The 12,056-nt window shown below is 42.2% G+C and overlaps 1 protein-coding gene and 1 long non-coding RNA gene across 13 annotated transcripts in view; one reads left to right on the top strand and one right to left on the bottom strand.

Annotated features, from left to right (window-relative positions):
• LRRFIP2 (LRR binding FLII interacting protein 2) overlaps positions 1-5,398 on the bottom strand; it is a 117,920-nt gene extending 112,522 nt beyond the window's left edge. For 2 of the 12 annotated variants that reach the window (XM_073810980.1, XM_073810979.1), the window contains exon 1: positions 5,204-5,392. The gene's annotated coding sequence lies outside the window, so the exon portion shown is untranslated. Of the gene's footprint in view, positions 1-5,203 lie in introns of all 12 variants that reach the window. The other 10 variants (XM_073810982.1, XM_073810983.1, XM_073810990.1 and 7 more) reach the window with 9 other exon arrangements.
• Positions 5,399-5,545: 147 nt separating this feature from the next.
• Positions 5,546-9,997, top strand: LOC109552015 (uncharacterized). The gene is made up of 2 exons (XR_002178739.3): positions 5,546-5,779; positions 9,518-9,997. It is a non-coding gene; the product is annotated as an uncharacterized lncRNA (long non-coding RNA).
• Positions 9,998-12,056: the final 2,059 nt, after the last annotated feature.

The following is a 12,056-nucleotide window of genomic DNA, read 5'->3' as shown; positions in this document are numbered from 1 at the left end:
GGTTTTCATGAGAAAGCACCTGGTACAGAAAGGCAGCTATGCTGGGACACAGCATCTGGTAATAAGCAAGAGTTTAAAGAGATAACTTCCTGATATTACACATGCTACTGTACAGTTCTATGGGAAGAAGAGAATGAGAATTTGGGAAGAAGCTGATTTCTCTGTATAAACTCAAAATAATCCTGTAAAACAGCCCATCATTCCCAGTGTCCTTTTGATCCCAGGGACAAGTGTGAAGGTCTCTGAATTGGACTACCATTTCAACTCGGGGCATGACCTCCCTGTGTGGGTAACAGTAATGTCTTTCCCCTGTTGTAAAACATTTGACTGATCCCCGCCAAACACTCTCAGAACCAGACATGACATCAATACTGGTACAATCCTGTGCTCCTCTTTGTGCACATTTTTCTAAAATGCTGGCCTCGTTAGTTCTCCTTAATCATGCTCATTCCCTAAAAAGGGAAGACCAAAAAAAACTGGATCCTAGGATACGCATGCTAAGCACATTTTCACCCCAAAACTTAGCCTTAATCTTCTGAAGGCAAATGTCCTTTATAAGCTCCCTCTTCTGTTGTTGCCACTTTTCCTAAACCGCAGGCCTTCCTGACTTGCAGTGGGGCCAGGATAGATTGTGGTTATGTGGTGGGTTCTGTCAGACGAGCTTTGACAAGGCCTCAGAATAGACCCTGGGCACCAGCCAGGGAAACTGCCACTCATAAATTCCAACTTCATCCTCATATGTTAGTCCCTCAGCACTTTTTTTTTCCACTAGTCTCTCTCATTTTAAAAGGGCAAAGATTCCTGAACCTCCTCCCGGTCATGAGTGAGCTGTATAACATTGAAATTAAAAATGTAAACCTCCCTTATTCTGTTCACAAACACTTTGAAGAATAAAGACTAAATCTGTACCTACCTTTTGCCTTGAGAAATTAATCCATCAATAGCACTTTGGTTTGCAAAAGGATTTTGGATCTCAAACCCCAAAGAGGTTTATTTTATTAGGAATAGACTAGGCTATGGAAGATAAAGGAAGAGAGAAGGTAGGCCATTTATTTCCCATGTGACTAATAATATGGCAGCAGACTTCTGCAGGGCAAGAAATAAAACTATATACAATGTTTTTAATTGATATTGGTCATCAAATCCTAAAACAATCAAGCTGCTACAAAAGGCACTCATTTAACTAGTATTACCAAATATAAATGAAGTAGTTCGTCTGTAATAGCACAGTCTTCAAGGTACAGTACTTTTATCTTTACCTGTATAAATAAAATTACCCAGCTGTCACTCTAAAATGTTGAAAATTACCTTATAAAATACATTTACAGTATATTTTTAAATTGTGAGGATAAAGAATACAAAGCAATTAAGCACTCTTTTCTCCTACAAGGTTAAGAAAAAGGTAACTTCTATTATAAAATAAATCCCAATATAAGCTTGAAATAAATTTTTAAAATTTCACAATTTAATTCCCAAACTTACATTCACACTTTCAGAAGTAAATTCCATATACACACTTATGCACTAGAGCAAAGATTTACATATGAGTTGTTCCTTACAGCAGTGTTAGTGGAAAGCTAAAAACAACCTAAATGTCTGTCAATAGGGAATGTTAAAATAAGTTATGGAAAATGAACAAGCTATGGTTCATCTACACTAGGCAGGACATCCATTCTTTTTAAAAATTAGATGGACATATGTGCTAATATACAACGATCTCTAAGACATATCAAAGGTAAGAATGAAAAGTATAGGACATTCCTCCTAAACATAGGTGATTATATATGCAAGAGAAAATTTGGAGAGAGATACACAGGAAACCATTAAGAGTGGTTGCTTGGATTATGTAGTCAGCGTAGGGGGTGGGGGAAGAAGGTTAGAAGTTTATTGTGGAAAGAAAACTTCCTTTTCACCATATAACATTTTCTTTTTAAATGTTTAGCAATTTTAAAAAGTCCCACAAACATCTACTGAACCCATGAAGTGAGCACTCCCCTTCTATGGATGCCATTTCTTCCCTCTTCTTTTTTTTTAAAAAAATTAATTAATTAATTTATTTATTTATGGCTTCATTGGGTTTGCACATGGGCTTATTTGCTCTGCAGCATGTGGGATCTTCCAGGACCAGGGATCGAACCCATGTCCCCTGCACTGGCAGGCAGATTCTTAACCACTGCACCACCAAGGAAGTCCCTTCCCTCTTCTTAACCCCCTGTATTCTTATCTACTGCTCTCCCCACCACTAGACCAAAACAGAAGCATACATATGGAGCAAATCTCAGAGCTTCTACAAGAAACAGAATTCTCTCTCCATTCCCCAACCAAAATAAAGATATAATAGAATAAATGAAAAAGTATTAGCATATAATAAACCCAGTTTTTAGCCCAGTGTTTGATTCCTTTTAAGTGTGGATTAATTTATTGTAGGCCAAAAAGTTTTTAAAGTGAAAGCACAATGTGCAACACACAAAAAATCATTACTAATGGTATCCTATCTATTACCTTAAAGGAAAGAATGGAGAAAAAGCCAAAGTTATTTTACTCACAGGGTAAATTTTGCTCAATTCCTTCCTTCTGAAGTTTTAAAAGTTGAGTTTTGAATGATGGTCATAAAGTCTTTATTTGCAAACTGGATAAGGTGGTACAGTTTTCCTGTTAAAGGACCATCTCTCCGTTCAGATTCTCCAGAGAGAAAGCAACCACCTAAAAGGAAAAGGCTATGAAATGGTCTCTATGTAGGTGCAATGGAAAGTGCTTCTATGCTGAGGACAGAAGAACTGTATTTCCTCTAAAATGATCCTCATCGACATTCCCAACACGCTATAGGGAGTTTTTTAAAATATATATATTATCATCAATTCTGTTCCTCTTCCAACTAGGAGCAGGGTAAACAATACACAAACAGTTTTGCAAGAAACTGCTCCCTCTCTCTCATTTCTAGTAAAGATCAGTTTTTGGTTTTGTTTTGAGAGAAAAAGACTCTACTTTGCCAAATATATTCCCCGTATCACTTTTTTCCGTCATTGTGGAGATGCTTAAATCCTGACCTAAGAAGGCTTCTCTTGCATATCTACCTATCAGGACTGTCAGTTCAGGCGGTTTCCACAAGGGATTTTCCAAAAGGGAATAGTTGTTCACTGGAAACTGAAACTCTTAAGTCACTATTAGCTGGACACAAATCAAAAGCAACATTAGGGAACGCTCTGAATATAAGAATGGATATCGAAGGAAATAAGATGCGGAAATTTAGTCAAAGAATTAAAGGAATTTAGTAAGCAAGACCAACAGGGTAAACTTACCATTACGTTACAACTGATAACTAACTAAAGTTCCTTATAAATCAAAATCAAGGTAAAATAAGCTGACTTCCAAAAAGAAAAAGAAAAGAAGGCTAAGAGTATCAAGAACGCTGTGATTCAAAGTCATTTTGCTTAGTAACACGTTAAAAGCCAAAATGATCAAATTACATTTCTGCAATAAAAAGTTATTTCTAGTTTAAAATGAATTCATTCCAATAATGAATCACCACTTCAATACACACTTTCTTCTCCATCAGAACTTAAATATGAGCTCAGTATAGTCTCATTGCACATCTTTAAGGGCAGATTCCCCCAAATGGGTAAGGCCTTTCACTCAAGACTCTTCTGTGTACCGCAGGTTCTTTCAGTGAAGTTTTTCCTGCCTTAAAGATGTAGCTCTCCTTTTCACCGATATTTATTTTGTTTCTAGACGCTTACCTTCCTTTATTTATCTTCCCACATTTGGCAAAAAAAAGAAAGTGGGTAAAATCACAACAATCCACTTAGGAACTAACAAACTATTCTAAATCCAAAGCTTCTGCAAAAGTTCACTTTTTATTTCCTTACCATACTTCACGACAATAAATATGCAGCAACAAACCTAACAAAGCATCAATACAACACTTCCTATGAGCAAGGGCATCTAATTAAACAGGCAGTAACAAACCTCTAGCTTTCCTCTATTCCAAGTTTAATATGCATATCAATGATTCACAAAGCGAGTGACCTAACTTCCTAAATGAATCACACTTTCCGAAATTCTTATTCTACATGAGTATAATACTGGGTCATCATCTCTACATGTGTTAAACAGAGCATGATGTTTGTTAAACGGTTAATTCTGCAAGACCTTCAAACCACAGCAAACGCCAAGTCCCTGCCAACTAACCCTTACCTGCAACACTTTGCCTTTTCCAACAATTGCACCTCTTCATACAGAAGCATCCCCCAAATAAACATTTTACCTTGAAACAATGTTATTTTAAACACTAATTAAGAACTGATCCATCCACACCCTGCTCTCCATCTCTGTGGTTCCATTACTGTATCCACATTCTCTTCCCATTGTGATGCCATAAAAAAGTAACGGGCACTGTTATCCTTACATATTATCTTTTAATCAATGAACCTACGCTGCAGCTTTTCTTTTTAGGGCAGAAATGCTGAGTCATTAAGTGGAAACTCAAAGAAAATACGCTACAAAGAGTTACAGTTTAGGATGCAACATTTCCCTGGCCAGGTCTCCGCAGCCTTATATTTGTAACTCCCACGGTGGAAAAAGTAAAGCAAACACTTGCACTTTTCCGTCCCCTCGAAGAAAGAAAAAGACACGGGTTTCCTTAGGTCCTCCGGCTTCCTGCGGGATATCCACGAGCACGAGAAGCAGGCCTGGCTGGAGCTATATAGCTTAACAATCTGGGTGTGAATAACACCTCGCATTAGTCAAGCATTAACCCTGACACTCCTAACAAGCGCCTGTTATGCCCGCGCTTCAGCTCGGGTCAAGGAGGAAGAAAAAAAATCCCACAAAAGCGCTACGCCCTCCACCGGCCTGACACCCTTCCCCGGGGTGGCCGGACGGGTACAGAACCGAGGGAGTGCCGCGTCCGGGGTGCAGGAGAAGGAGCCCTGAGCACTCGAAGCGGAGAGACAGCGGCCCGAGTTCATTTCTCCCACAATGGGAGTAACGCCGTCCCTGCTCGCGGACCGAGGCTGCGCGTTCGAGACCCGGCGTGAAGCCCGAGGACGCCGCAGGCAGGGGGCAACCTCGACCCCAGGGTCCGCCTGGGGGCCCGGCCCCTAGCAGGAGTCCGCGGCGGCGCGGACCTCGCCAGGCTGCAGAGGCCGGGAAGGTGGCCCCGCTCCCCGCTCCCCTCCAGGCCGGCGGGAGGAGCGGCCCTTACCTGTCTCCGGGCGCGGGCTATGGCTGCGACGCCGCCCGGGAAGGGCCGGAGCGCAGCTCGCCGGCCGGGAGCTCGCCGGGGCGAAGGGCGAGGGGCGCGGGGGACGGACTGAGTCCTGGGTCCCCGGCCAGGCGGGCCGGGCTGGATGCGGCGGCTCCCGGCGCGGCAGCCGGTCGGTCAGTCACGCCGATGTCCCTAGGCGCCGCGGCTGAGACAGCGGGAACCGGCCCCCAGGAGGAGCCGCAGCCCGAGCGGCGGGCGGCGGAGGCGGAGGAGGGGCGGGGCCACAGTGTCTACGACCCGCTCACCCGGAAGCAGTTGTGGTCGCGGTAGCGCGCGCTGTGGGACGGGCTTTTCCCCCAGCCACCGGCTGCGCACCGCCTGTGGGGAAGAAGTTTCGGACCGCGGGTAAGGTGGAGGCCCGGGTGGCCTCCCGAGGTGGCTCCTCCGGGCCCGCGGGGCCCACCCAACCCCTCCGACCCAGGACCGGGTCCGGGAATGTGAATTGATGCGCGTGCCCGTTCGAGGCAGCCCCTGCCCTGGTTACCTCCAAACTGTCCGGCCTAGTGGGCTTGGGTGAGTGGGCCCGGGTGGCAGTTCTAACGGTAGGAACGAAGGTGGGTGGGTGTGGTCGAAATGCTGAAAGCCTTATTTCCAAAATGAATGATTTTGAAATGATTTCCGTAGAAGAATGCTGGGGGCGAGGGGGGAAGAATATAGAGTCCGTTAAATATCTGATGGACACGGACCTGTCCTTCATTCCGGAAGTATCTCTCGAGATCCACCAGGTTCAAGGCCCTGGAGAAAGACCGGGTCCTGCGCTTTGGGAAGCTCATCTTCTAGTAGGGTAGACGGATTTAAGCAAACAAGGCAATGGCAGATTGCGATGCGGCTCCGCAGTAAATACACAAAGGTGATTAGAGATTTTGTGGGCGAGACCTCTGGCAGGATGGGATGGTTGGAGAAGACCTCTAGAGGGAAGTGGTAGTTGAGCAACCTCCTGGGAAGAAGGCACGAAATACACTTCGACACCACTTTACATCCAGGGACTGTAGGTTCCAGAACCCCCTGAAAAAGCCCACAATTCCATGTTAAGAACCTGGCTCTAATGCCTTCCAAGGGCTGCTTCTCTGCTGCCAACCCCTGCGATTTCAGAAGGCTTGCTCTCCCTTTAGAGTTCATGAGGGCTGGATGGAGTATGGCACTGCGAGGGAGGCATGAATTAGGGAACTTTGGTCTCTAGGCAGTGAGACATCAACAGGTGGCTTCACCACAGGAGAATTATCATACCATCAGCCTTGAAAGACAAAATCTCTAACCTCGCACTTTCTCTTTCCATGTCACTATTTTTCTCAGACCTGTCAGCAAACACTGAAACTATGGTTTTCACCTGGGATCAATAGGGGCTTAATATTCCCAAAAGATCATACTATGTTATGATCTAAATAAAAGGATTAATGACATATTTTTGCTAAATCAGTTAAAGATAAAATAAAAAGAGGACTTTCAAGAGAGAACCTATTCAGGTACCTGAATAATACCAATAAATCCAATAATGTTTATTAAATATTTAAGTTTATATAACTGCATAATTAATGGAAAGATTGGGTAATATTAGGATTAGATGCTCTTGCTTTCTAAAATTTTACTCCTTAGCCACTTGTTTTGGCTCATAGCAAACTAACAGAGAAAGAAAGGTTTTGCCATATCTTCTGGGAAAACTGGGAGGAAGCTCACACTTATTGACTACCTACTATTTGCACAGCATTGTACTAAGCTATTAAATATATTATCCCTTTCAGTACTAGGACCAGCCTTGAGATATGGAGATTATTATACCCATTTTAGTAACAAAGACATTGAGATTCAGAGCAATTATGACTTGCCTAAGGTAACAAAACTAGTAGCTGAGAGTCAGAATTTGAAACTCTAGTCTTTCTGGCCCTAATTCCCCTTTTACTTTATGCTATATTGCTGTACTTTAATACTTAAAAAGGAAATATAAATGAAGTGTGCGGCCAAGCAAATTTCTATATTGCTCTTATAATTTTATTATGAGAGTATACTTTAAGGTAGAGTGGTATGAGGCAATTTTGGAACTTCTCTGTACTTTTACTTCTCCCACTATAGGATATTTGCCATCTGTTGCCAAAAAAACTATTCCACTTGTTTTAAAGTTCACAATGGGGACTTCCCTGGTGGTCCAGTGGCTAAGACTCCGCACTCCCAATGCAGGGGGCCTGGGTTCGATCCCTGGTCAGGGAACTAGATCCCATATGCAGCAACTAAAGATCCTGCATGCCGCAACTAAGACCTGGCGCATCCAAATAAATAAATATTAAAAAGAAGTTCAGGGCTTCCCTGGTGGCGCAGTGGTTGAGAGTCTGCCTGCCGATGCAGGGGACACGGGTTCGTGCCCCGGTCCAGGAGGACCCCACATGCCGCGGAGCGGCTGGGCCCGTGAGCCATGGCCACTGAGCCTGCGCGTCCGGAGCCTGTGCTCCACAACGGGAGAGGCCACAACAGTGAGAGGCCCGCGTACCGAAAACAAAACAAAACAAAAGTTCATGATGGCCTGTGTCTTTTAAAGGCTCCCAAGAATGTTATAAAGTATGACACTAACATTTTGTCATTGCAAGGGGATCCTGACTAAATGCATCACTCTGAACTGTTTCACAACGGTCTTTCCCTGCACATTCTTTCTGCCAAAAATATGTGTTCCCAAATCTTTATGGAATAATTCTGACATGTGAATGCCCCCAGGTCTGTGTGGGCTGTCCGCTCTAGGGACATATTAATAGATGAAGGAAAATTTTGAAAGTGTTTATATGGTTTTGAGCAATGAGGTGGTAGGATCTGTACATTTTTGTTCATTTCATATCAGATCCTTCACATTTTTCTTTGATGATGTCAAGAAATACAAATTTTCCTTTCTCAAGAGCAAACACTCATTTTTGTGGCTTTCACAAAATTGACTTTTGCAAACACAACACTATGTTTCACTCTACACACATCTCTGCAAAACATTAGTTCAAACATTAAAAATAGGATGCTACTTTTCAGAGCCTAGTATTTTTATTAGTAAAGTGTATATGTAGCATACTTTGAAAGACTTTTTAAAATTTTGGTTAACTCCTTACAAACCTATGGAAACCTAGCAAAGCAACAGTCTGTGACTGCTGACTATGTATATTTGCTTTAAGCTCTCTTTCCAAACATTATTTCTTATCTAGATTTCCTATTTTTTTCTTGCTTTCCTATTTTTGGGGGTGGGGAGGGGAATAACTATAGACTCACAAGAAGTTACAAAAATAGTACAGACAAGTCCTGTGTACTCTTTACCCAGTTTCCCCCATTGGCAGCATCTTACATAACCTATAATACATTATTAAAACTAAGAAACTGACATCTTGCTATCGTTAGACTTTTAGTTTCTTTTTGTGTTTCAAAAAACTGCCCCTAATAAGCAATCTAAGCTGCCCCTACTGGGGGCAACTCACTCTGAGCTCACTGTGTGTTCCACACATATTTCTTTTTTCACACATACTTTGTTCCTTCCACACGTACTTTGTTTCTAATAAATGCTTTTATCTTTTACACAATCTTGGTCTCTTGGCTGAATTATTTCTTCAAAGAAAACACAAAGGTCCTTCTTCCAGCTTTTGACCACAGGAATCAAGGGCATGAAAGTGGAACTCAACCTAATCAGAAGTATCAGAAATGACTTCTCCTAGCAAGAGATGCTCTGAGCCAAGATTTAAAACTGCTTCAGAGTGAACTCAGTGCAGAAGTTAGGGAAGAGAAAGGAAGAACATAAAGACCTCAGGATGGGACAAGCAGTCTCAGGGTCTATAAAGAAATGAGGGAGATAATGTGAGATGAGTCTAGAGAACCAAAGGCCCACCATGCAGGGCCTTACAGGCTTCCTAAGGATTCTTATCTTTGTTTTGAAAGCAATGCAAATGAATTGAAGAGGTTTTAGTAGGAATGACATGATCAGACTTTGTGGTTTTAAATGATCACTCTAGCTTCAGTGTAAAGAATTCATTCTTTAAATAAATGTGACGTGGGTGCGCACTATAGGCCAAGCACTGGTCTGCACACTGAGTACACAGTGGTGGACAAAATGCACAGACTCCCTGTCTTTGAGGCTCTTACAGACAATACATAAATAGTACATAAGATGGTGGGAAGTGCTATCAAGAATATTGGAACCCAGGTAAGAATAAGAGGGTGGGGTGCTGTTGCTATTTTATTAGTTTGAACTGTATGAAAGTACTGATCTTTTTATATCTTTTTTCTTTTTAACCTCAGGATGATATTAAGTTTATGTGGTACAGCCTGGTAGGATGACATTAGTGTTATACTGTTCAACCTAATATTTGGAAGAGTCAGAGAAGACCTAATGAGGTGATGCAAAGAAAGAGGCAAGCTGTGCAAATTTGTGGTGGGGAGAGCATCCCAAGCTAAGGGAAAGCAAGCGCAAAGGCCCTAAAGCAAGAATGTACTTACCATGTTTGAGGAGCAAAGAGGAGGCCAGTGTGGCTGAAGAGTAATCGACAAGAGGGAGGAATGGTAGTAGGGACCAGAGCGTGCTGGGTCTTGTAGACCACGGTAAGAAATTGGCTTTTCCTCTGAATGATGTAAGCTGTTGAGGAGTTTTGAGCAGAGGAGCTATACAATCTGTCATCTTGAAAAGGACTGCTCTGTTACTGGTATACAGAGGGATCACTGTAAAATTTTTCAACTTTGCTGTATCCTTTAAATTTTTCCTAATAAAATGAGAAGACTTTCCGCTGCTGGATTGTAAACAGACTTTAGGGGGGGGAGGATGAGATCAGGAAGACCAGTATTGCAATAATTCAGATAGTAGTGAAGATAGTAAGAAGTGGTTAGATTCCAAATATATTTTGAAGATAGAGCCAGTAAGCTTTGCTTATAGAATGGCTGCCAGATGTGAGAAAAAAGATAACACTTAACGTTTAGACCTGAGCCACTGGAAGGATGGGGTTGTCATCTACTGAAATCTGAAAGGCAGTCTATTCAAACAGGTTTGGAGGAAAAGACTTTTTGGACAAGGTGAGTTTGTGATGCCTGTCTTAGATGCCATCTAAGTGGAGACATCAAATAGGCAATTGAATATACAAATCTAATTCACAGGAACCATCCAGGTAGGAAATACAAATGTATGAATCCACCTAAAGACTAAGATATAAAGATCAGTGCCTTGAGAATTAAATGAAAATACTCAGTTTAGCCTAAAGCCTGTCATGCTTTTTGTTCTAGGCTAGTTTTTTTTTGTTTTTTTGTGTTTTTTTTTTTTGCGGTACGCGGGCCTCTCACTGTTGTGGCCTCTCCTGTTGCGGAGCACAGGCTCCGGATGCGCAGGCCCAGCAGCCATGGCTCACAGTCCCAGCCGCTCCGCGGCATGTGGGATCCTCCTGGACTGGGGCACGAACCCGCGTCCTCTGCATCGGCAGGCGGACTCTCAACCACTGCGCCACCAGGGAAGCCCTCTAGGCTAGTTTTGTTTGTAGTTACCAGTTACATTATATTACCATTCAGAATATTTATATGCATCACTATCTGCTATTCACTTGCATTCTAAAGGGTTTTGTGTTTTAATGTTGGTCTTATCTAAACAGATTATACATTTCTTGAGAAAAGATCTATTTTCTTTTACACACTCCACAGTGCCATATCACAAAGACATTTTACAATGCTCATATAATAAATTATTGGAATGTAGAGTTTGTTGTTATCATAAAGCATCAATTTTCTTACAAATATTTAATTTGGACACTTGTAGCTTCGTAAACACTTAACGAAAATAAGGGTAGACTTACAATTTTCAGTCTTTTGCCCCTCACGCCCATATCACTTTGGATGAATAAGAGAGAGCCTTCTTGGGGAAAAAAAAAAAAAAGGCTCAGCCCTCCTCCATATTAGCTTTATACTCAAACTTCACGTGATAGCAAGACAGTTCCCAACAACTTCAAAGTGTACCTCCACCCCAGTCCAAGTCCGGCAAGAAAGAAATCCTTCCCAGTAGTCCTGGATTCACTAATTGAACCAACCTGGTTAACTGCCCATCCCTTAACAAATTACTGAGCTAGGAAAATTCTGTGCTGTGATTGGCCAAATATGCGTCATATGCTTCACCTCCGGTTCACCCAAACAGCATGGAATATAGAAGAGGAGTGGTTCCCTGGGAAAAAAAATAGGTTGCTGTCACCAAAACAAGGAACTGGATAGTGATGTCAAAAAACAATGCATTCTACACCTGGTAACTCAAAAGGCCTAAACATTGTTCCTTCCTTAAGCTTTTAAAAGAAGTCAGTAATGCCATGCACTCATGTTGAATCTTTTCCGATTCTGTATGCAATACTTTATTTCCCCATGAATCACTAGGCTGTCATATATTCACTTGTTATTGCTGAGTGAACCTCACCAAAAGTAAATGCATGAACCTCAAAGTTAACCAGCTGGAAGGGTCAATATTTCAGCACAACACTTTCCAGGATACTCCCACTTAGGTATTGCAGGTAGTTTCTTGTCCTACAATTATTTCCTATTGTCAGTCTGCCTGAAACATATTTTTTTGCCCTCAACAGCCTGCAGGCAGGGTGGCTGCTAGCTAAGGTGCCTGGAAAACCACTGCAGAAGCAAGTGACAATGAATCAGCCTAAATTCATCTTCTAGAAGGACATTTACATAGTGTAGAATCCTGAAAGCAAAATGTATCTACAAATATGTCTTTTCAGCTTCTTTTCAGGTTCACCGTTTCCATTCCTTTCTATACTAACAGGTTACTTTCCCCACAAGATGTCTGACCAAATTTATGTGGCATTTT

This window comes from Tursiops truncatus, chromosome 10 (assembly GCF_011762595.2).
Source record: "Tursiops truncatus isolate mTurTru1 chromosome 10, mTurTru1.mat.Y, whole genome shotgun sequence".
NCBI lineage: Eukaryota > Metazoa > Chordata > Mammalia > Artiodactyla > Delphinidae > Tursiops > Tursiops truncatus.
Note: the sequence above shows the minus strand (reverse complement) of the source record. Positions and strands in the feature narration are given on the sequence as shown.